The sequence below is a fragment of the Herpailurus yagouaroundi genome, unplaced genomic scaffold, assembly GCF_014898765.1.
Source record: "Herpailurus yagouaroundi ecotype Mexico unplaced genomic scaffold, PumYag 29, whole genome shotgun sequence".
NCBI lineage: Eukaryota > Metazoa > Chordata > Mammalia > Carnivora > Felidae > Herpailurus > Herpailurus yagouaroundi.
In genome coordinates, this window is record NW_024412377.1 from 5,405,899 (window position 1) to 5,429,459 (window position 23,561).

Here is a 23,561-nt window from a genome sequence, read left to right on the forward strand (position 1 = left end):
GTGCAGATCGCAGGAGCACCCCAGAGCACCCCGAGTACCTGCGGAGCACCCGAGGAGCCCCTTGCACATCGTAGGAGCACCCATGGAGCACGTGTGCAGCACCTGTGGAGCACCCCGGGAGCACTCATGGAGCTCCCAGCATACCTGCGGAGCACCTGTGCAGATCGGAGGAGCACCCCGGAGCACCTGAGTACCTGCGGAGCACCCGAGGAGCCCCTTGCACATCGTAGGAGCACCTGCGGAGCACCCCGGGAGCACCCGGCAGCATCTTCCGAGCGGGCGGGGTGTGAATGGTGAACCCACGGGTGGCCCTCAGCTGCACGCGCACCCGCTCCCGCCCACCTGCTGCCGACCTCCCCGCAGAAGGGCCCGGGTCAGAGAACGTGCACCTGTCAGCCGCACGTGAGTGTGAACGCGCGTGAACCCCGGAGTCACGGGAGAACCGCACCTGCTCGCCAGGTGCAGTCGAGGAATCGGAGGGTCTGTCCGGAAGTGGACGACCCATCACTGCACGGGGTGGGGGTGGGGGGTCCCGAGAGCCCCTTTCTGGAAGTGACAGGTGGGTGAGGCCGGCACGACACCCCTGTCCCCGGGTTTGGCGCCGTCTGTGCGGAGATGGGGCCCCCGTGCGTCACGGAGCACGTGAGGGCAGAGCTGCTCCTTCTCCGTGTTCCGCCCCGTGTTCGCGTCTTCACACACTGGGGGCCACTCGCTGCATCGGCCACCGACCTCGTCCAGCTGCCCCCGCTCCGAGGAGCCACCTGCGCCCACTTGAACCAACAGAATTTAGCGCAAACCGAAGTTTTCGCAGCAGCTGGGTCTAAACCCCGATCTCCTGTGTGGTGGGAGCAGTCCCCTAGGAAGACGCCTTTCTGAAAATCCGCGTCTTTCCCGAAAGGTACGTGGAACCGAGGCTGCGAGGCCGGAGTCAGCTGCGGGTTGGGCATTCGTTACTGGTCGCATCCACCTGCCGCATGTGCTCAGGGGGCTGAGGGGGAGCCCGGGTGAGGAGGCCGCTGTGCCGGCCCCGGGGACCGCGAGGGCGGGGGGGGGTGGTCAGGGCGCAGGGGGATCCCCGAGATGGGAATGGGCCGCTGACCTGAAAAGTCGGCGATGGTGCAGATGAAGGGCGGGTGCGGGGAGGGGGGCTACAAACCAGTGGTTGGACTTTTCTGGCAAAGCAGGAGCAGGTGGGTGGGAGGAAGGGAGGGCGCCTGGGGCCCCAGGCGGTGCAGTGAGGCTGGGGGCCGGGTGTGTGTGTGTGTGTGGGGGGGGTCTGAGGGAGCAGCGAGTGTGTGGGGAGGGGGCGAGGAGCCAGGAGTCAGATCAGGAGGAGCCCCTAAGGGGGCAGTGGGGGTGGGGAGCAGCTCTGTCAAATCACAAAAACGACTCTTACACCCTGTGGACCAGCGGCTTTATCCCTTGTCAGCTGTGCAACTCGTTCTTTTTAAGCTAAAACAACCACGGGTGCAGGGCAGTGAAGGGGCGGGTTTGGCTGAGGCGCGGGGACACCTGCTGTTGCTGGTCAGCTCTGGGAGGACCCTGCACACTGGGAGGCCCTGCTGGGAAGGGTGGTGCATCGCAGACCCCGGGGCGCCGCCGGAGTTAAGAGGATTTGCAATTTCAGACCGAGAGAGAGAGAGAGAGAGAGAGAGAGAGAGAGAGAAGGAGAGAGGGGAGGTGGGGAGGGAATGAAGGGCCTGGGCAGGGCTGGGGCATTCCCTAAGGAGGGGCCCCCATCCCTGGCAGTCAGCAGCTGAACCTGTGATAACCTGGAGAGCCGGATGTGGGGTGAGCTCAGTGCCTAGAACGTAGCCAACTGTCTTGTGTATCTTCCAACCCATCACTTTAGCCTCCCAATGCAGTCAGGCTATTTTCTGGAAGCTCTTCAGAAAACAAGTTTCAACAGTGCAGTAAAATATAAAATGGGATCTGGGTAACAGAAAATCGTAGTGTTGGACTGGGTATGAAGTTTTGGAGCTTGTGAAGGTCACCCTTTGTGAGGTAAAGCCAGAGTCATTTGGAAGCAACAATGGGTTCTTATCCAACCCAGGTAGAAACAGCATTTCACCCCCCAAGCCAGGCTTAATTCCACCAACATAAAGAAAAAGATTACGTGTTTGGAAACAATGCGCAGGAAGGGATTAAGGGCAAAAATCCCAGCATGTCTCAATCCTACATTCATCCCACCAGCACTGGACAGTGATGTTTACAAAATTCTGTCAGCCTGAGGTGGAAAACCAAGTTAATATGTCCCAACACTAAAATGGATGCGTTAGAAAGAATGTTGCCGATTTTTGCCTCTCTTGGGAGGAAGATCATTGTATCTGCTAAATTACATTGGATTTTCTTCTTTGTGATAGGATGGGTTTTGAAGAGAGAAACTATTTCCTCTGGGGAAGCTGGTCTTCGTTGCTTTTCTGTCACCTGAAAGTACTGTGACCAGCATATCCCAGAACTAAGCTTTCCACTTTCCTGCGGCTCGCTCTACTAATACACAAAGAATAGCTTTAAGAAAATTAAAAAAAAAATGCAGGGAAAGTTCTGATACCTAATGCCTTACCATCCAAAATGTTGGGTGAAAAAAATGCCTAAAGTCCCCTACGCTATTTGTTAAAACAGAAGATTTTGCTAATTAGAATTCAGGCAGATTGTATTGGGCTGGTGCTGAGAAAAAACCGCTTTGCTTTCTGTACGCTTAAATTACCACTGTTCCGTTACATTACGCAGTTAAAATGCCTTTTACCATTATATTGCACCAGGACCCACCCTAATGACTCCACTTTGACCTTAATTACCTACTTGTAGATGCTGTCTTTAAATACACAGTCTGAGGTCCTGGCGGTTACAGCTTCAATGCATCAATTTTGTGGGGACACAGTTCAACTCCTAAAAATCATGGTGGAAAGTCTCCTGACGGTGTAGGGTTCCTCTAGGGTCACATTCATCTTCTGGACGTTTTGAGACTGAGAATCTGCCTTTACCAATTCTCTTCTTATTCTAATTTTTCTAAGTACCTCAGTCTCTTGAGGCCCCAGGACAAGAATGCATAAATAAAAAGCGAACGATAACAATGAAACCAGAAGCCCTCAGTTTTAACTAATATCTTGTTTCTCGCGAAGCCCTGAGGATGATTCCTGTGAAGTGACTTTCATTTCTGTCCTCTCCTACTCTTTTCTGTCTCCCATTATGGTCAGACTATTGGCTTATGTCCCTCACTGTAGCACAAGGAAGTTTCTAGCGTAGTGCTTGATTAAATAGTGTCATAGTGTTTTCCCTTCGGGGGTGTGCTTCTGAACTCGCTGTGATTCTGGGGGGCTGTGTGGAGGTCACTAGTGCTCTTCACAGACAATTTGTTGACTCCTCCTGGGAACATGATACAGTTGCCCTTTCCGCCTCTTTGAAAGTGAGTGCTGACTTTCTGACCCGCTTTGACCAGTGAAATGCGAAAGGAAGTAATAGACATTTCTTCAAGAGGGGCTGTCAGTCAAGGGCCCTCACCTACCTCACCACAGGGGTGTGCCTGGGGCCTAAGGTTACGAATCTGATTACCCTTCTCTTCTGGAACTCATCGAGACCTGGGGCCCCAAAGGGACCAGTCTGAACCCATTCTTTTTCTTTCTGAGCTCCTAAGAGGTAAATACCGTGTGAGCTCCGAGTAACAACACCTTCTCGTGTATCACTTTGAAAAAGTATGCCTGAGAGAGAACCAATACAGAAAAGCAGAACCGAGAGATGGAGCGAAAGGGCAGATTTCTGAGGATGTAGTTTTAGTATCTGGACTGGACTTGGAGATCTGCATAACATAACTCTGTGTGTGTGTGTGTGTGTGTGTGTGTGTGTGTGTGTGTAATATACCTTCTTTTGTGTTTAAAGATCAGAACTGGGTTTCTTACTCTCATACTGGCATTCACTTCCATTTCCCTCCCGTCCCTACCAGGAAGTCTGTAAGACTATTTTCAAGTCTGTAGACCAGAAGTCTATAAGAATCTCCCAGGTGACTCTACGAATTAACCAATTTCATCCATCGCGATTATCTTATGTATTTCCAATGACTGAAAATTCTCGCAGAGTGAATTGCTAAGTCTCAGCTCTAACTTACATTGCTCAACACCTGATTGCCATCCGCCTGTGCTCATCTGTCCCCACTGCCCTGCAGGGACATAGTACATTGTTTGTGAGAAATGTGAGCATCCCTTACACTTTGTCCTGTCCATCCTCCAGCCCGTGCCCATTCATCTGGAATGCTCAGCACCCTCAACTCCATTAAGAGAATTCACACCTCTTCTTCCAGACTCAAATCAAAAGCCAAACTTTCCATAAGCTTCCTTCTGTTACTAGTCATGAAATAATGTTGATCAACCTTCAATTGCAGAAATACCATGGTGTATGAGAAGGAAGAAAAAGAATCTATATTTCTCAATTACGACCTGAGTGTCCTTCCTCATTGGTTAATATTCAGAAATATCACCTGGTCTTTTCTGTTCCCCAGACTCGTTGAGATGAGCGAGAGTTAATGTAGACTGAAGTGAACTTTTACTCATATTTATCTGTCACTGGGTTGTTTTGTGATTGTGTGTGCATCATTTCTCATAGATTGTAACTCCTCCAGGGAAAGAACGAGGTGGCATGTGTCATTAAAGTGACTAAAGAGACCTGTGTCTTAGACACAAAAGGGCTTTAATATACTCTACTGCATCAATAAACTAATCGTAGAAGAATATGATTAAGAGATAGCTATATCCAACAGCATTTATACAGTATAGATTTTAGACATTGGAATCACTAGAGTTTGTCGAACTTTCACAATCTTTAGGAAAACGGTGTCTTTGGCAAAATCAACGTAAAACATTTCTATGCTTTAAAGTGATGACATCAAAACAGATTTTTGATACTGTTTCTTTGACTTCTGTCACCTCATGTCCCCCCGATTAAAGATAGGGCGATTTGCATGAACTAAAACTACTTTTCTTCATAAAATGAAAAAAGACAAAAATTGCATTCATAACTATTCTAATAACCGCTTGGCTCTCAGATTGTGTGGCATCGGGGCATATCGCTCGCTTTTTTCTCGTTTGACAATAAAAATCAATGGCTTTTGGATTCTTTATTCTTTGGAGAAGAAACAGAAGTCTTGGGGTGTATTCTCTTGGTCACACAATCATTTATGGCCATCTATGAGCTCCTCAATCACAGGAAACTTCTGGCTACAGTTGCAAATGTCTCTTTTTCTCCTACTAGGCGGAAGCACATTCTTTACCTCTTTGCCAAGAGTTATAAAACTCTTGGGCATCTGATAAGACTCCAGATGATCTACATTTGCCTCTAATGTTTGAACGCAACAAACAAAGTACCCCAGCTGGCATTGTCTTTTGAGCTAATCTAGATACAGCCCTCACATTCCACCCTTGGGGGAAACTAAGGCAGGAGTGGCAAAGTGATTTTCGAGGTCACTGGGGCAGGGGCAGGGCTGGGACCCCCATCTTCTTACATTCACTGTCCTGGGATGGGGTCTTCCGAGGGTGTATTTGTCCTAGCACACGGAACAACCTGTGTATAAGGATCCATGGGGGCAGTCTCCTGCCAGTGGTGCCCAGCTCCCTAAGAAGGTCCCCTCTCTGTTCAGCCAGGCCAAGGGCTTGAAGTGCCCCAAACCACACGAAGCCACAGATACCGATGCCCTGTACTCAGCCCTGTCTTTATTCTGACCCTAGTTGCCTGTAGACGAGGCTTATCTTCTGGCTGGATTATGGAGATGTAGCAATACACCTGTCTCCTGGGGCCGTCACAAGTTCATGGGGCTCTGCTGCACCTGACGTGGGTTTGCAGTATCCTAGAGAACCAGGAGTGCTGAAATAGAGAGCGTGCCACTAATACAAGCTGTAGACTGGGCAAAGCGTATTTTATCAACAGAGCAGAGAGCAGATTTATAGTACACAATTGTGTATTATGACAAGTAAAAATAGCTTTTTTTCCTCCATGTTCTGGAAAATTTTTGTTTCTTAACTACGAGGGAACTGTTCACAGGTTGCTATTGCCTGTTGAGGGTAGGGATAGAGATTAAAAACATCTGTGAAGATCCTGGAAGTAATTATTTTACATTCAAGAAACCACCGAGGGCAGTCTTCCATAGGCAAAGCATTGTCATGGGGGTTATTTGGGATCTGAGATGATCACAGACTCTGCCCTCCAGGAGCTCATAATTCATTAGGTGTTTATGCAAGAATGCAAGAGAGACATTGACAAGTTCCAAAAGAGCCGTGAAAGTGATAACTTAATTCCGAGGAAGGGGCACTCAGCTTTCCACTGGGTGTGTTGAAGGAAAGAGGGAAGATCCTTTCTTCTTGTCTTTCGATTTCAGCAAAGCAGCACGAGTAGCTTATCAGAAGGAGCTAACTAATTACACCGTGTGCTTTCCTGCGGTGGGGAAGAGAGTGTCACCTGAGCAAGTCACTGTCAAACACAGATGCTCATCACAGTTCCAGAAGTCATTGCTTCACTGCATACACGTTCCTCTTGCGTGGAAGGTTGTATGTGAGCCTGTGCTTTAGAATTTTGAAGTAAATAAAAATTCCTAAAATTAGGGAGTTTGCCGCCCTTTAATTGGTTGAAGAGATTTTTAAACATTAGGAAAGTTTTAAAAATGATGTGTCTGCAGTTGGATTTTAAACAATACCTTTGATCTTGCCCTCTGTACCTCCAAACTACAAATCAGCCTTTCCCCAAGCTCCTATGTTGATTTTTATCCCGTTTTCATTGGGAATGCCCACGATACTAGACCCAAGTGAGATCTATTATTGTATTATTGCAATAGTGAGAAATTGCCGTGGTGAGGAAAATGAGAGATGACCCAAGGCAGCCTTAGCCTGTAGAGTACTTTTTCTCTCTATTTACTATATACATATTTTCCTCTTTCAGACACTGTTTTGTTTTGTTTTTGTTGTGAAAGGAAATGCTTTATCTTACTCATTCTCATATCCATCAAATCTACCATGGTTTATGGCACACAGCAGTTCTCTTTCTTGAGAACTAGATTAAAAATGAACGAATGAATGGATGCATGAATAAATGGGAGAATTTCATCATTTCCACTCTTAAGAATGAACCACTCAATCATATTACAGAAAGTCCTAACCCCACAGAATTGGAACGTACCCAAAAGGTAGGTTGAGGCTTTGTGACGGTTGCTCTAACTTAGCATATTGCACAAACTGGGCTGAATTTACCACGATGACGATGGTAGGGGGCTGTGCCCAGGCTTTGGTAGATAAGGTAGAATATAGCTATGGTACTTGACATCTAGTGATTTTTGCTTAATTGAAGGAAATGGAAATGGAAAGGAAAAGGAAATGAGCAGCAGACAGCTGATGCGAAAATGCAAGGGTGTGGAAAAACTGTGACTCGTGTGTCAAGGAAGGAAGGACTAGGGGACACCGACGCAGGTGATGGGATTGCTCGGGAATTGCCCCAGCCGAAGGCTCACGAGCCTTTACTTCTGTAAGTTGTCTGTGGGAGCCCAGCTGCTGTGTCCCCCCGGGGACAAGCCTCCTGTGTCTCATTCATCTCTGAAAATGCATTCTTGACCCGTTCAAGCGAGGCCATCGAATCTACATGATACGTGAAGTCAGTGGATTAGAGAGAAATCTGTGTCTCATGGAAACAATGAAAAGCAGCTTACAAATAGTGACATAATAGCACTGTGTGATAATCTCATTAAGTGGGAGCATTTATTTGGTAACCCTGGTTGCAGGCAAATAAAAGCTGGTAGACTGGGCAAAGTATATTTTATCAACAGAGCAGAGAGCAGATTTCTAGTGCACAGTTGCCTATGATGACAAGTAAAAATAATGACATAATTGCCCAAGGACTCCAATAACATTAATTTGTGCACAGAAATAAGATAAACCAAAGGGCAGCTGCTAAGATTGTGGTGGGCAGAATCAAGCTCCCTTCCTCAAAGATGTTCACACTGTCATCCCTAGAGCAGGTGGACATGTGCTACCTGGCAAAGGGGAGTTGAAGTTGAAGCTGAAATTAAGCTTACTAATCAGATGACCTTAAAATAAAGAGATCCTGGGTCACGTGGGTGGGTCCAGTGAGTCACAGGGATCCTCACCTGTGGAAGATAGAGGCAGAAGGGGGAGGTCTGGGTCAGAGAGAGATTTGGAAATGGTATTCTGCCGGCTTTAAAGATGGAGGAAGTGTCCTCAAGCCAAAGAATACAGGCAGCTTCTAGAATCTGGAAAAGGCAAGAGGCACGTTCTCTCCTAGAGCCAGGTAGGTCTGCTGACCCCTCGATTTAGTCTACCGAGGCCCATTTTGGACTTCTGACCTCCAGACCTATAAGATAACAAATTGGTATTGTTATTGGCCACTAAGGTTGTGGAAATGTAACAGCATTAGAGAACCAATATAAAGATATTTTCAAACAATCGTAGAATATGTGTACCATCGTACCTTCAAATAAATTAAATGAGGAACAGATAAGAGTGAACTTTCCAACACCACTTCCGATTTCTACTCAACACTGAAGACTGAGGATCGGGTCTGGAAGGGATGTATTCCCTCACGTCTCATGGGGAGATTTTGTGTGGGGGTGCTGGAAGCCTGGGACCCGTGGGGCACAGCAGCTGGGCTCCCGCAGGTAACTTTAGGGAGCAGAGACTCATGAGCCTTTGGCTAGGGAAATGCGTGAATCCGCCCATGAAGAAACCTTCCTCACATCAGCAACTCTATAAATACGGCCAAGCTTAACCAAAAAAAAAAAAAAAAACAAAAACACATTAAAGAGCCCAAGAATGGAAACGACCTACAATGTATTGACATTAGTATATTCGATGGTAAAAACACGTTCACAAAAGTTGCCAAAGACCCAAATCAAGTAAAAACAGTGTACGTTTCCTTACATCCTCCTGTTAACATCATGGAAGGCTGGGGGAGGGGTATGTCAGGTCTTGTTCTGCCTGCTGGACACGGCATCGTGCAGTTCTAAGTTCAGAGCCAGTGGCTGCGGTGTGCCCAGTTCCTGTCAAGCAGGGGTCGCTGCTTCTCTCTGGGGTAGATGAGCACATTGTTTCTAGCTGAAACCCCAAGCATAGAGGGGAAGTTGTCAGCTTCTAGTCTTAAAAAAAAAAAAAAAAAAGAACGTAGACTGAGGTCCACACTCTATGTACGGAACTGGATTTGGCATCTTCCAGCAAGACGATTTTATTCAATTTCCATTTCTATTGGGTGTTTTAAATCTTGCCCCCTTGACTGTTTCCACTCCTAGTGCTCTATATAGGCTAAAACTTAGTCCCCAACTCATTTCTGGTCCATAGATATTTTCCCTAATTTTTATTTAAAAAAATTCAAGGATATCTATGTGTGTGTGTATACATGTGTGCGTGTACATGTACTTGTATATATCCTCGTCTTTTCTGAGTATATGGTGTAAAGGGCTTTTGGATGCCTCTGACCAGAAGTTTAATCTTAAATGAGGACTGGCCTCTGGCATGTCAGGCAGGGGGAAGGAATAGCTTTTTGAAAAGAATATGGAGAGTACTTTTTTATGGTTCATTAAGTGGGCAAGAGATATCTTTTTATCTTATGAATATATACAGAGCTGAAAAGTCTTGAAGAGTCAGCAAAGCAGTTTTAGTAAGACCCGTCTCCATTTAAACCGGGTAGTGAAAACAAGCAAAGCCTTGAATGGTGGCCATCCAGTGTTCCATTTTGGAAGGAGTGAGACAATGATGTCTCCTATATGGATATTGAGGCATAATAAACGAAATCAGTGTAAGACTTTTTTTTAATAGCATATCGTATCATGAATTAATGTACATCCATCCATAAGAATTCTTTTGTTGGTTTCGGAAATGATTATTTTTCTCTTAAGAAATGTTCCAACGGTTCCTGAGCTCGAGAAGCATGCATCCCCTAAGACTACAGGTCTTAACCAGGAAGCTTACGTGGTCATTTCATTTCTAGCTCTACCTAGCTGTGTGGTCTACAACAATACAGCGAATCCTCTGTTACTTACATGCTCTCAGGCTACCAAAACCACTGGTTTCTTAGTGAGGCCACGGGGAAGCAGTCAGTCTGTGTGCGTGTTTGCTGGAAATTATACAACACGCCGTGGGAGTCGTTAACCCTTCGTTCATAGACGCTGCCGTTCCAAACACCTTCTCTTCTGTCTCTCCTGACTGTTTGCAACATATAAAGACATATAAAAGCAGTTATTACTTATCAAAATGTATTTCCCAAGCAAAACGCAAAATTAATACGTCCCTGCCTTTCTGCCATGTTTCTTTCCCCCTTTACTCAGCAAAGGTTCCTTGAGCTTATGGGCTAAGCCTGCACTTTTGCACCTTGGAGCATTTAGAGGACATTTTGAACAGTTCCACCACTGTGAAGCTTGCTGCTCGACCCTTCCTAAGTTTTACTCTGACTGGCGGATCCACGAGGGGATTTACGAAATGTTCAGCATTTGTGTAGCACTTGCCCAGTAGAGAAGTAATCATTTTCATACAGCAGAATTGCAAAGAAGACTTTCCCCCTTAACCTACTAAAATATGAAGGCGAAAGCTAACTTACACTAATTTTCCATTCCATGTAATTCAAATGAGCACATTTATAAGCAATATTAACGTTGGCTCTAAGTAACGATATTTGAGAGAAGAAACAGGATTTTTGGGTGACCAAGAACTTTTCAGTTCTAAGAAATAGAAAGCAAAGGGCCCCTGGGTGGCTTAGTTGGTGAAACATCAGACTCTTGATTTCTGCTCAGGTCATGATCTCATGGTTCATGAGTTCAAGCCCCACATCAGGCTCTGTGGTGACGGTGTGGAACCTGCTCGGAATTCTCTCTCCCTCTCTCTCTGCCCCCCCCTCTCTCAAAATGAATGAATGAATGAATGAATGAATAAATAGAATTAGAAATCAACTCTGGTTAAATCAAAGACAGAGGGGTTTTTTCCAAGGCTGTGATTTAGACAAAGAAATGAAAGAGGAAACGGAATCGGCAGGTGCAGTCTCCCTGGGGTGTGCTGACCTTGAGTGTCCCTCCACTCCAGGTCACCATTCCAGGGTTAGAGGGGTGATCATTCTGGTTTGGTTCACATGCACCCGACGAGGAGAGAGTTCCTGAAAAAGCTGTTACCAAAAGAAGGGGCAATGGATGATAGACTGCAAAAATCCAAATATTCCTTTCAGTAAATGGTCAGGTTTCAACAGAGAAGAGAAATAATCACGAAAGCAATTCAGAGTCATATGTTTTTACTTGGGAAAGTAATTTTCCATCAAATCACCATGGATTTTAGAATCAAAAGGAGTTTAAAAAAGAAATTATGTTCAATTCAACAATGTAGTTACTGCCCCAAAGCAATAAGAAGACGGTATGTAAGAGACGTTGCACATTTTTATGGATCTGAGATAAAGAACATTTAAACTACTGTACCTTGTAATATTTATTCAAATTGGCTTCAGCGAGACAGATGGCACATAGACCAAGAACTGCCTTAAGAATCATAAAGAAAAAGGAAGGATGCCTGGCAATAACTAAGTTATAGGAAAGCGGCGAATGGCAACTATTTTTTCTATTGAAATGTCTGGCTTTATTTAGACTCCTATGGATTAATCTGGGGGAGATAATAACACGTAAGGAAAATTAATAGGAAGCTATCATAATAAATGAGTATTATTCAACTATGCTTCAAAGAAAAAAATAAAGTGCATTCTCCTGTAAAAAAGATGAATATTAAAGTGGAAGGGATCTCATGAGATAAGAGTCTAATAGTCCACACTAATGCTTTCAATCAGGGAAGAGCAGCTTTGGAGGCAGAATGTGAAGAGTGGATTGAATGCCAGAATCTCATTTTCCTTGTTTATTTTAACACCCAGATCCCAGAACAGTTGTTGTCACATTGTAGGCATGCGATAAAAAATGCACTGAAAATTAATCAAATAATCAAGGGAAGATCACTGAAGCACAAAATGCTAGGGATCTAAGGGTGAAATTCTAGTCCCATTACTGAGACTAGCTTGTATGACAACTGTAACCTTGAACTTTTCCAGGACTAGTTGTTAGACAAGGGAGTTGAATTAGATCACCTCTGAGTTTTTTTCAGAGAAGTTTAAAAATAAGCAGCAAGATTCTCCAGCAACTCTCTTAAATACCAAATGTCATCAGGCACAAGCAAGTTCAAAGCAAGCTTGTAAAAAAAAAAGAGAACAGAAAACCTTCTCTCCCCTTCTCCATCCAGGCATGGTCCCACTTTCCTCCCTCCACTGCTCATAGCAAAGAGTAATATGTTAATGGATGGGGGTTTGAATCAAGGACTTCAACAGTGGACTTTTGAAAATTAAAGTGGCTGATGTGGATACTCTGGGTAGAGAGCTCTGTCCAACAGTTGTGTGTCTGAAAATCCCTCACTCTAGCTAAGCGTGTTTGCATCTTTTCATTTCTTCTTCCTAACTCTGCAGGACATAAAGTCTCCAGTAGCCACATTTTCCTTTGAATATGGGTCGCATTTTCCCATTTCTTTGTATGTCTAGTAATTTTGGATCGTTTCTTGGTCATTGTAACTCATGACATAGACACTATCCTGTTATGTTCCTCTGACAGTTATTGATTTTTTGTTTGTTTGTTTTTTGTTTTTATAGGCAGTTAACTTGATTGGACTCAAACTCCAAACTCTGCCTGTCTCCACAATGGGGTGCAACCCAAATCTCTGTTCTGATCCTGCAACCTTAGCTGCGTGGCTTGTGGTCAGCCTGCACACAAGTGGCTCGGGGTGAACAGAAGCTTTGTGTAGTGTTTGTGTCCCAAATCTGAAGCTCTCCCTCTGCCACCCTCCTTTTAGTGATTTTCCCCAATAACTTTTTAGCTCCTGTAGTTGCCCCACACTCTGTCCTTTGTTTCCTCAAGCCTGTAGGTTTCTACGTGAGTTTTAGCACTTCATAGGCAACTGACTGAGACCTGCTCTCGGGCGAAAAGCTACCAAAAAGGGGGAAACTCGAACTTCGCCCAAAACCAGTCTGTTTTTTCCACGTGCCCAGCCCTCCAGCATTTGCCTCCCTTTGGCAAATCTCTAGTTTCCCCAAAGTGCTGTTTTTATATTTTGTCCAGAGTTTATGTAAAAATCTTCGGGAGCGTTGGTCCCGTCTGAGGCATTTGACCAGAACCAGGTGGGAAACTGCCGAGGCAAATACGGAATAATGATTTCAGAGTCCAGATGAAGTAAAAGTTTGGTAAGGGTGGAGGGGCAAAGCTCTCCTTCCCTCTCCAAAACGGAGATGTGCCTATGTTTTGTGTATTTGAACTTGCTCAGATCAAGCCTCCGGTTACTGGGCTTTTGTCCTGTTATCAACAGGAAGTAAGATCAAGAAGAAGACGTTGCTGGGAGAACCAGGTTTCCTCAGAAATTCCATGGGGAATGCCGCCCAGGTCTGGAAGGTCTATGGATCAGAGAAAATGGAAGTGGTGTGGTTATCCCCAAACCAGAAAAAGTGGAAGAACCACCTTTTGATGTGGCATGCCTGGCACCACCCTTTGTGTCTCCTGGAACACACACCTTCAAGGGCTGTCCGAAAAGTCAGACCTTCACAGGCTTCACTAGTTGTGCTTAGAATTGAAGCGACTGGCTTCTAGACTCCTAATAAGCAATGATTATCTGCATTTTCTTTTTCTCTCTCAGAGGAAAAAAAAACCCACTTCATATTAGGAAGCCAATCCCCTACCTTTGCTTTTTACTTTTGCTCCGTTAGCTTTTGTTTGCTTAAAATTTTTTTAATGTTTATTTATTTTTGAGACAGACAGAGACAGAGCATGAACGGGGGAGGGGCAGAGAGAGAGGGAGACAAAGGATCTGAAGCGGGATCCTCAATGACAGCAGAGAGCCTGACGTGGGGCTCCAACTCACGACCTGAGCCAAAGTCGGATGCTCAACCAACTGAGCCCCCCAGGAACCCCCTCCTTCTCACTCTTAAGCAGAGGGTCACAGGCCACTACAGATGAGTTCGGTTTAGCCAGATGTAGAGAGAAGAATGAGCCCCTAGTCATTAGCCATATAACTTTTAGGCTAAACCAGGACATTTTTGGTAGGACAATTAACATACACAGAATGTTTTGAACAAATGTGACATGTGACCCCCCTACTGATTCGGTGCATCTCTACTTCTCCTTTCCCACCCTTCACTGGAGCAAGCTGGGGCCCTCGACTCGGTATATTTAGCTCGTCTCTGCAATAGCTCTGGTTGGGGGGCCCCATCTCCGCGTAGGTGCTGAGAGCTTTATTTTCTTACCTTTGCCGTGTCACGACCCTCTGTAGACCTCAGGCCTGTACAGACCCCCTGACCCCTTTCCTATGATCTTTCTCTCTACAAGGCTAACAAGAATTTTCCCCAGAAACGCAGCTCCTACTTATTTCCAGGACCAAGGAGGCTGAAAATCTGAGTCGAATGCAATCCCACCTTTAAAAACCTCTCCCCTAATCATTTACCAGGGACAACTGGTGCACATTCATATCTTTATCGTAAGGTGAAAAACCATGAATCTAAGGCACAGACAACAGGTGTGAAATTGAATTTATTGTCTCCAATGATTCCCACGGGGATACTGCCATCCGAGCAACCTGGGGACCATTGCATTTCCCAGTTGTGGGTCTATATTTACTCCGTAACATCCGCCAGGACTGTTAAATATAATCCTCCGTCATCTTTGATAGAGCCCAGGATATTTTATAATTTAAGCGAAGAAAAATTATTCTTTAATTTTGCTCTGTAAACACATTGCAAAGTGAAATCCAATGTCTACGTAATTTGCATACATTCACAATTTCATTTTGGCGTTTTATCTTTTCATTTTGTGGTGGCAACATACCCACTACCACAGAAACGAACAAAATGCTTTTACGCTTGAAAATGTAAAATCCCATCATAGTAACAGTATTTTACAAATGCATCCAGTTAGAATATTCATGCTAACCAGTGTGTATTCCACTCCAGTTCCGTACTGGCTTCCCAATTACACTATTTCAATCGAATTATTTTACTTTTGAATTTTTACAGGATACCAGTTTAAAACCCATTTATTCAGAAGGGGCATTGAAAAGCCTTCAAATTCTTCTTAGGCAGCCGTACTTTGGACTGAACTTTCAACTGAGTACCTTTCCCGCCGGATTTTACTGCAGACGTGAGGGTGAGGGTTACGAGCCTTGGTGATGTGAACAGAACGCCCAGGAACGCATGGAACATTCTTCTTCTGGCAGACGTGGGTCCCTCCCCCGATGCCTTATGTTCGGGGGACTCACACATTCAGGTTATCTGCTCGGCTCTGTGGACCTTCTGCTTAACCCTCTCCTATCGAAGTTCATTTACTATTCTGAAGAGACAGACGGGCCGAGAGGCAGGATTTTCTAAAACGATTTGAGCAAAGTCGCGAATAGAGCTGGAGGCAGAAACCAGGCAGCCGAGCTGGTCTCGGGTTCCTTCTCGGCTTCCGAAGCTCAGGATTATCTCCAGTCTCACCAGTGGGAATTGGGAGGCAGGGCCATGTTCCTGTCCAGAGCTCAGGTTTGGGGCCAGATTCCCTGAACCTAATCACGGACTCCACTCTTGACTCCGTAGCTGGCCCCGCATGATGTGAAGAAGCCGTGGTTTCTTCCTCTTATCAAACAGGACTTCTTCAAGCATCGCACTGGGCGAAAATGCGCTTCAATAAGGTGATGAATATTACAGCTCAGTGCCTGCCATAGAGTAGTGAGAGGCCGCATGGAAAGTGGACCATGACCACACTGCATATTCAGACGGAACTCTGAGCCACACCTGCCCCGATCGGCTCAGGAAACCGACCACTGTCTATGTCACGGGCCCAGGAAGCCGGCCTGCTCTCTGTAAGTCAGGAAGTCAGACTGTGGTGTCTGGGGAGCAATCCAGGAAGCCAGACAATAACTCCTGTAAAACCCGGCTCGGAAAGGGCGGCTTCCCCACTTGCAGCCCTGCGTCTAATTTAGGACCAGCCAAAGTGAGCCAAATACGCTCCCTGGCCAGTCCCCCGGGGGCCTGCACCCAGCTTCCCCGCACCGACAGCCTGCCACCGAGGCGGCCCTGAGCGTGCGTCTTTCCCCCCATAAGCCTTTCCCAGCCCTGTGCCTGCCGGTGAGCCCCTGCCTCACTCCAGGAACGCTGGCTGACTCCCTGTGGCTAATGGCAATCCCTGAGTAGCCTCCGCTTTCCTCATTTGGCTGGTCTTCCTGTCTTTCCACAGTATCATTCAGCGAGTAGTATGAGTCATAAAAACAATAAAATAATTATTGAATTAAATATGAAATCAATGAATCATCAAGTAATGCATCTCCAGAAGACTCAGACGTAATTTCTCTTAATTTCAATGGAAGCATTATTGATCGTCTCTCCTTACATTCATTTTATTTTGCCGAATCTTGACTTTCTTAGTAAATTATTCATGGGTGGTATGTCAGCCTTACGTCCTCTGCTTATTGGTGTACAGGCCGGTTAACTTTAAAGTGATTTGCGGCTATTTTTCTAAGATCACCAGGGCCAGTCATTCTAATGCACTGTCTGAGACAGCCACACACAGGAGGGGACAGTGGCTTTCACAGCAGACTCGGTCCTGTCTCTGGCTTCTGCTGATCTTTCAGATTTGTCATAATACTCAGGAGGAAATTGCTTTGAGCTCTTGAATGTGTTCTTCAGAAAGCTCATAGATTTCTTGGCTTAGTCCCCCCGCAGTTGTAGACTTGTATCCAAATTGATCCTTTGATGATTCATTCCAGTATCTTTAATGGGTATTGAATTTGAGCTATTCATGTCTAGATTTCTGATTTCCTTTCAGAATTTGTTCCTCTTATGTGAAGAAAATGCACTAGTTTTCTGTGCTTTATCAATCCCTTGGATCCTACGTGCTCTTACAATAACTGCCGAAACCCAGTAATTACATCTGTGCAGTCCATTCTTAGAGGGCTGGGGTTATCCTACTCATAAATGTTCAGTTGGGCCTCACCGAGATGCTTCAGCAGGTGAAACACAGACACACACGTTCCAGAAGATGTGTCACATCTCACCCTTTCTATTCTGCAACTCCCCTGCCCCAGAAACGACCAGAATCTGTAGGATCAGATCTCTGACCTCTGACCAACCGTAATGTACAACCCCTTACGAAAAGATGATCAAGGAACAGGTTGGTTACCATGTAATCTGTAACACAAGACTCTTCTGCCGCTAAACCCAGGGGAAAACAGGAGGCAAAAAAATCCTAAATCTCTGAATGCGGTTTCAATAGTGTGGATTAAATGCGACTACTTTATGGCCGGGAATTTAGTTACGTTGTTGTTCTTAACAATGGGTGGTCTGGCACAGAGCTAGTTAGAAGTGAAAGTAATGTCTCGTGTAAGTTTGCTGTGAATTTCAGCCTGGATAGAGGCTGTTTCAGTAGAGGGAGTCCTGGTCAGTGGGGAGACAGATGGCATACTTCAGGAACCGTGGGAGGCAGGGATGAACTTGAGATACTTGAAAAGAACTGTTGCTATGCATTTCTTTTCGTATGATCCAAAATATAGGAAAGTAAAGGAAGGGGGATGAGGCTCATTTCATTGGGTTTAAGCTTCTGGAACAGGAGGAAAATAGTAGTGGAAAAGGAGTTATGGAGAAAAAAACTTAGCACCAACGTCTATACGTTTAAATCACTGAGCCTTCACTTCTGCCACTAAATTACCATCCAAAGGCCTAAGATCTCCTATCATTTGTGTATGGAAGACGGGCTATCCTTAGAAACCAGCAAATTGCTTGTCAACATGAAAACTGGTCTGGTCAGAGAGTTCCAGAAGTTATCAGTATTTCTAAATATTTTAAAGAGAGAATAAATTGGTTGTCTTAAGGGACTGTGTGCAAGGACATAGCAGCAAAGCTGAAAGCATGCTCATGGAGGGACCGGAGAGAGGGAGAGAGAGAGGGAGGGAGGTAAAAGCAAGATGTCTCAGCCCCACCCAGGAGAAAACGTGGTTGTTCTGGGGTATCTTCTCTACAGCAGTTTGTGGGCTAGAATACGGGCACAGTCTCACCTGATCGTAGCAGCAGTGCATGTGGAAGAAAGAATATACACACCGTCAAGGACTGAAAACAGATTTATCTCCTGATGGGCAATTATGTGATATGACCCGGAACGTTGCTTGAAAAATTCAAATTTGTCATCGAGGGGGGCACCTGTGGGGGTGAGCATGGGGTGTCGCACATAAGTGACGAATCACTGGGTTCCGCTCCTGAGGCCAAGACTACGCTGTATGTTAGCGAACGTGAACTAAGTGAACTTCAAAAAACTGAAAAATTTCTGGCATTGATAGAGAGTACAAAGCTGAAGAAATGCCACGAAGAGAGAGTGAACAGATTTGTTTGTTATCTGCAAAGAGTACACGTTCATTCTTCTACATCAGGACTTCAAAGTCAGCTACATGCAGACTCCTGCGAGCATAGTTCTCTGACGGCTGGAAGCTGTGTGTTACTTTACTTGTGCACATTGTATTTGATTTTTTTGTTGCAGCTGCACCTGACTTATTTTTTCCCCATACCATGGCTGGCTTGAAGGATCTATGTGTGCTGTAAGGAGGAGTCCCCAAACGAACGGTTGTCCATGGGGCAATCACGGAGGAACAGGTACACATTTAACGTAGGTGGAAGAATTCTTCCCCAGGCAGAAGTCAACTGAAACCAGCCTAAGGGAAAAGAGACTGTAATGGCTCATAGAGCAGAGGAATCTCGCTTCAGGCATGGCTGCATCCAGGAGCTTGGGCATTGTGGGTCCCTCTGTCTTTCCAGCTCTCCTCTCTTGTGCCTTCTGAAGGGGCATTCTCCTCAGGACCTCTCTCTTCCTATCACAGCCAAGTGGCCTTTGGCCAGCCGGAGACCTCCCTGGTCTACGGTGCACGTGTGTAAAACGGGGTTAATAATTCTTGACCGAAAGGGGTTTATAAGTGTTGAGTGAGACCCTGCAGATAAAGAACGCAACACAGCACGGGCTGCAGGACCAGTGAAGAATCTAATTCGGGACCAGCACACGGCAGAGGTATTTTTGTGATTGTAATAATTGTCATCTGACCTGCCCGGAGTCCCCGAGGTCCCGTAGAGAAAAGGGACACGGTTCTGATTGCAGGGTTTCAGGAAAAGGCGCTTTCAGCATCGAAGGAAATGGCGACACAATGGCCGAAGCCCCGTACAAAGGAGTGAGCGCTCCTCATGGTTTCTGTCTGTCACCGCCCTCTGCCACTCTTGTGCCCCTTCTCCCCCGGCTCACCCCCTCCGTCGTACTCACCACGGTGCCCAGTGAGCACAGTAATGGCAGCCCAGAGACGGGGTGGAAGTTTTCCTCCCGGGGCTCATCCGACGACCCTGTGAGCTCTCTGACACGCCAGCCACCCCTCCAGATCCCCTCGTCCCCTTGGCCTTGTGAGTATTACGAGCTTCACGTATCCTTTACTCATATCCAGGGCTAATATGAACTATTTACCAATGACATGTAACTATATCCTCACCACCACTGGAGGGAATTACAGATGACTCTGAGACTGGGGTACCTGATATTTGTCACCCCCTTTCCATTCCTAAGGGAACTCTGACTTTGTGTGGATAGCCACAAGTCCGGCTACAGACCTCCATTTCCTAGGCGCCTGTCCAGCTATTAGTGGCTGTGTGGTACTTCTGTCTCATAAGTCATAAACAAATTGTCCTGGGTTGAACTTTTTTTTTTTACCGTTTACTGATTTTTCAGAGAGAAATGGAACACGAGCGAGGGAGAGAGAGGGGGAGACACAGAATCCGAAACAGGCTCCAGGCTCTGATCCATCAGCACAGAGCCCAACGGGGGGCTCGAACTCAGGAACAGCGAGATCATGACCGGAGCTGAAGTCGGACATTCAGCCGACTGAGCCACCCGGGCGTTCGGTCCTGGGTGGAACTTTTAAGGAAACCACTGTTTTGTCTGAGAAAAAGGGAAAAGGCTTAGCCGGTACAGTGTTTGGCCCTCCCTCCCATTGTTGCTGCCTGGAATGCAGATGTGGTTTCTAGAGGCACAGCAACCATCATGTGAGCATGAGGAGAAGAGCCATGCATTAAGGATGCTAAGGCAGGGAGTGGGAGGAGCTTGGTGGCCTGGGGGACAGTTTGGAGATACTCTTTCCATTCAGAATACGTATACCTCTAAACTTCATTTATCTGAAGGAAAGGGGATTAGAGAGTTAACTTCATCAAGCTTATGTTACTTGTAGCTGAAGAACAACCCTAAGCGATACTGAGTCGGAATTATTCCAAGGAAAAATGGAATACCAGGAGTCTTAGTAAACACCACGAAAGACGCCAACAAGAATGGGGCCATGGGCACTTCTGAAAGAAAATTAGAAAAAGTAACCCATACAAACACACACACACACACACACACACACACACACACACACACAGAGGCACATGGTTATCTTGTTTTATTTTGGAATTTGGTCACCGGGCAATAGGACTTTATGTTGGACAACTTTTTTAAAATATCAGAATAGGATACTGTTCTCCTCATTCCATTTTTTTTTTTTTTAAAGTAAAAACAGAGGAAAGATGATGTTAACATTTTCCCAGGAAAGTTGTGTAAGTGCCCAAATTAGAACTGGCACCCTGGAGGGTTTCTTTATGGGCTTATTGCTGGATCTGATGACTTGCTATGTTGCCCTGTTATTGAAAAGCTGCAAGGATTGGTGAACACTGATAATCGAAGCATGAAACGGAGGCCAATTTTGCCTGATTTGCAAATTGGGGCAATTGCCGTTGGAGACAGTAAATGTCTAACCCCCAGCCCTCCCCTGCTACCGGAACCAGCCAGCGGAGTTCATGAGATATAAATGAGCTGATTTGTACTAACAGGAGACTCTGCCCATGTTGAATGTTGTTATCTTAAGTCATCGGTGCAATCTGACCGCACGGATTGTGCCCCCACCGTGGGAGAATCATGCAGGGGTTTCACTCTTGTGATGCACCAGTGTGGATCTTACTGGAAACAATGTGGGACACACAGAGTGTGCCTTCTCTCTTTACTGACACTCACGCCTCCTCTAGGCTGTGGAGGCAGAACGTGCCACGTCTGAGGGAGGGGATTCTGTGTCCTGACTCTTCCCTTGCTGTCAAAGCTCACGGGAAAAGCGAAACTTGCAAAATAAAAAGCAGAAGTGCATGAAGCTGGACAATGAGTAAGTAGCAAACACAAAAATGTTAAAACCCTGAAAAGACCTGAAAGAAAAGCTATTTAAACCATGTTGACTTCTGGTGGGTGGGGGTGGGGTGGGGCTCTTAAATAACAGATTTATTTATGAAAGAAAAATTTTTTTAATGTTTTTATTTTTGAGACAGAGAGAGACAGAGCAGGAGCAGGGGAGGGGCAGAGAGAGAGGGAGACACAGAATCCGAAGCAGGCTCCAGGCTCCGAGTGGTCAGCACTGAGCCCGATGCAGGACTCGAACCCACCAACTGTGAGATCATGACCTAAGCGGAAGTCGGACGCTCGACCCACTGAGCCAGCCAGGTGCCCCAGTGACAGGTTTATTTAAAACAGCAGTTCAAGACATGAAGTAACCCTTCAGAGAGGTTAAGCCTTTCAGGAAAGCTGCCAAGAGCCGGTGTTGGAACGATTGCATCTGGCTGATGTCAACTCAGCAGGAAAAGTAAACGGGACCCCAAGGTCATCTTTATTCGTTCCTCTGAAAACAAGGCTGAAGAGTTAAAACAGATACAGTTGTTACTTTGGAACTGTTTCTTGTACAAAGTTTCTAAAAAACGGATTGCAGGCAGGGCACCTGGGTGGCTCAGTCCATTAAGCATCTGACTTTGGCTCAGGGCTCAGGTCATGATCTTGCTGTTCCTTCACAGGTTCCAACCCTGCGTCGGGCTCCTTGCTGTCAGCACAGATCCTGCTTTGGATCCTCTGTCTCCCTCTCTCTTCCCCTCCTCTGCCTTGCACATGCTTTCTCTCGAAAATAAATAAACATTCAAAAAGTTAAACAGTGGATTGCAGGCTCCTAAATGATTGCCGTCACCTAAACGGACTTTGGTCAAACTATCTGGAAAATTTTAAATGACAGATAACGCAACAATAATCACCTTTTAAAATAGCGACCGTCTCAACTTGGGTTTCCCGAGGCAGATGCTGAGAAGATGTTCAGATGCAAGATGTTCATCCGAGTGACCACCTGTGAAGGGAAAAGGGAGGGTCCGGGATTGGACAGAGGGGAGAGTGACATGTTTTGCTGCCTGACCAACACACCGCCCTGGCAGGGCTCCTAGGAGTGGAGTAACTGGCCCAGTCATGCTGCCCCGGGCTGAATGGGCCGGGTGTTCACCACCTCCCTGGATGCGGGTGCCCAGGGAAGGGCATGGCCGTGGATGAGGCAGCGCCCTGATGCTGCGGCGGACCCTCAGAGGACCTAGAACCACAGCAGGTGTCCTTCGAACACACTCTCTGCCTCTGGGCAGCAACCTTCCTTGAAGGGGGATGTGGGTGCTGCATCTCTGTGCCCACAGAAGTGAAATACGCAAGGTTAACATTTTCAACGGTGTGAATCCCCCTTGCTTTACATTAACCAACTGTTTATTTTTTTATTTTTAAAAATTGTTTGAATGTCTATTTTTGAGAGAGAGAGATAGAGTGCAGGCAGAGGGGGGCAGAGAGAGAGGGAGACACAGAATCCGAAGCAGGCTCCAGGCTCCGCGCTGTCAGCACAGAGCCTGATGTGGGGCTTTGAACCCACGAACCATGAGATCATGACCTAAGCTGAAGTCGAATGCTTAACTGACTGAGCCAGCCAGGTGCCCCTAACCAACTGTTTAGAAGCCAGTGTGCCCTGGGGCCACCTGGGTGGCTCAGTCGGTTAAGCGTCTAACTTCGGCTCAGGTCATGATCTCACAGTTTGTGAGTTTGAGCCCTGCGTCAGTCTCTGTGCTGACAGTGCAGAGCCTGCTTGGGATTCTCCCTCACTCCCACTCTCTCTGCACCCTGCCCACTGCCCCGGACCCATGCTTTCTCTCTGTCTCAAAATAAATAAATAAACTTAAAAAAATTAAAATAAAGGCAAGTGTGCCCTAAAGATCTCTCTCTCTCTCTCTCTCTCTCTCTCTCTCTCTGTCTCTCAAACACACACACACACCTGTTGGAACTAATACACAAATTCAGCAAAGTGGCAGGATACAAAATCAATATCCTCAAATCACTTACATTTCTATGTACCAACAATGAACAATCTGTAAAGGAAATAAAAAAAACAATTCCCTTTGCTGTAGCATATAAATATTCCTACACCCAATGATTCCAGTGTTGGATGACGGGGAGGGTTTTTCCATACCACCACCACGTAATTCTCCCACACCAGCTGAACTCCCCCACAGTTGAACTCAATTCTGGCCCTATTGACTCTTATTTGTTAGGGCATGTAGAGTGATAGCACCAAAGTCAGGGTTTGGGAAGACTTCCCAGGTGACTTTGTAGGGGACTGGGAGGGAGTGTGGAGGCAGGAAGGCTGGGAGGAGGCAGGGAGGCTGGAGGT

At 46.2% G+C, this 23,561-nt stretch overlaps 1 long non-coding RNA gene across 1 annotated transcript; it reads left to right on the forward strand.

The window, feature by feature from the left end:
• Positions 1 to 789: 789 nt before the first annotated feature.
• On the forward strand, positions 790 to 18,322 carry LOC121042491 (uncharacterized). The gene is made up of 2 exons (XR_005796256.1): positions 790 to 898; positions 15,049 to 18,322. It is a non-coding gene; the product is annotated as an uncharacterized LOC121042491 (long non-coding RNA).
• Positions 18,323 to 23,561: the final 5,239 nt, after the last annotated feature.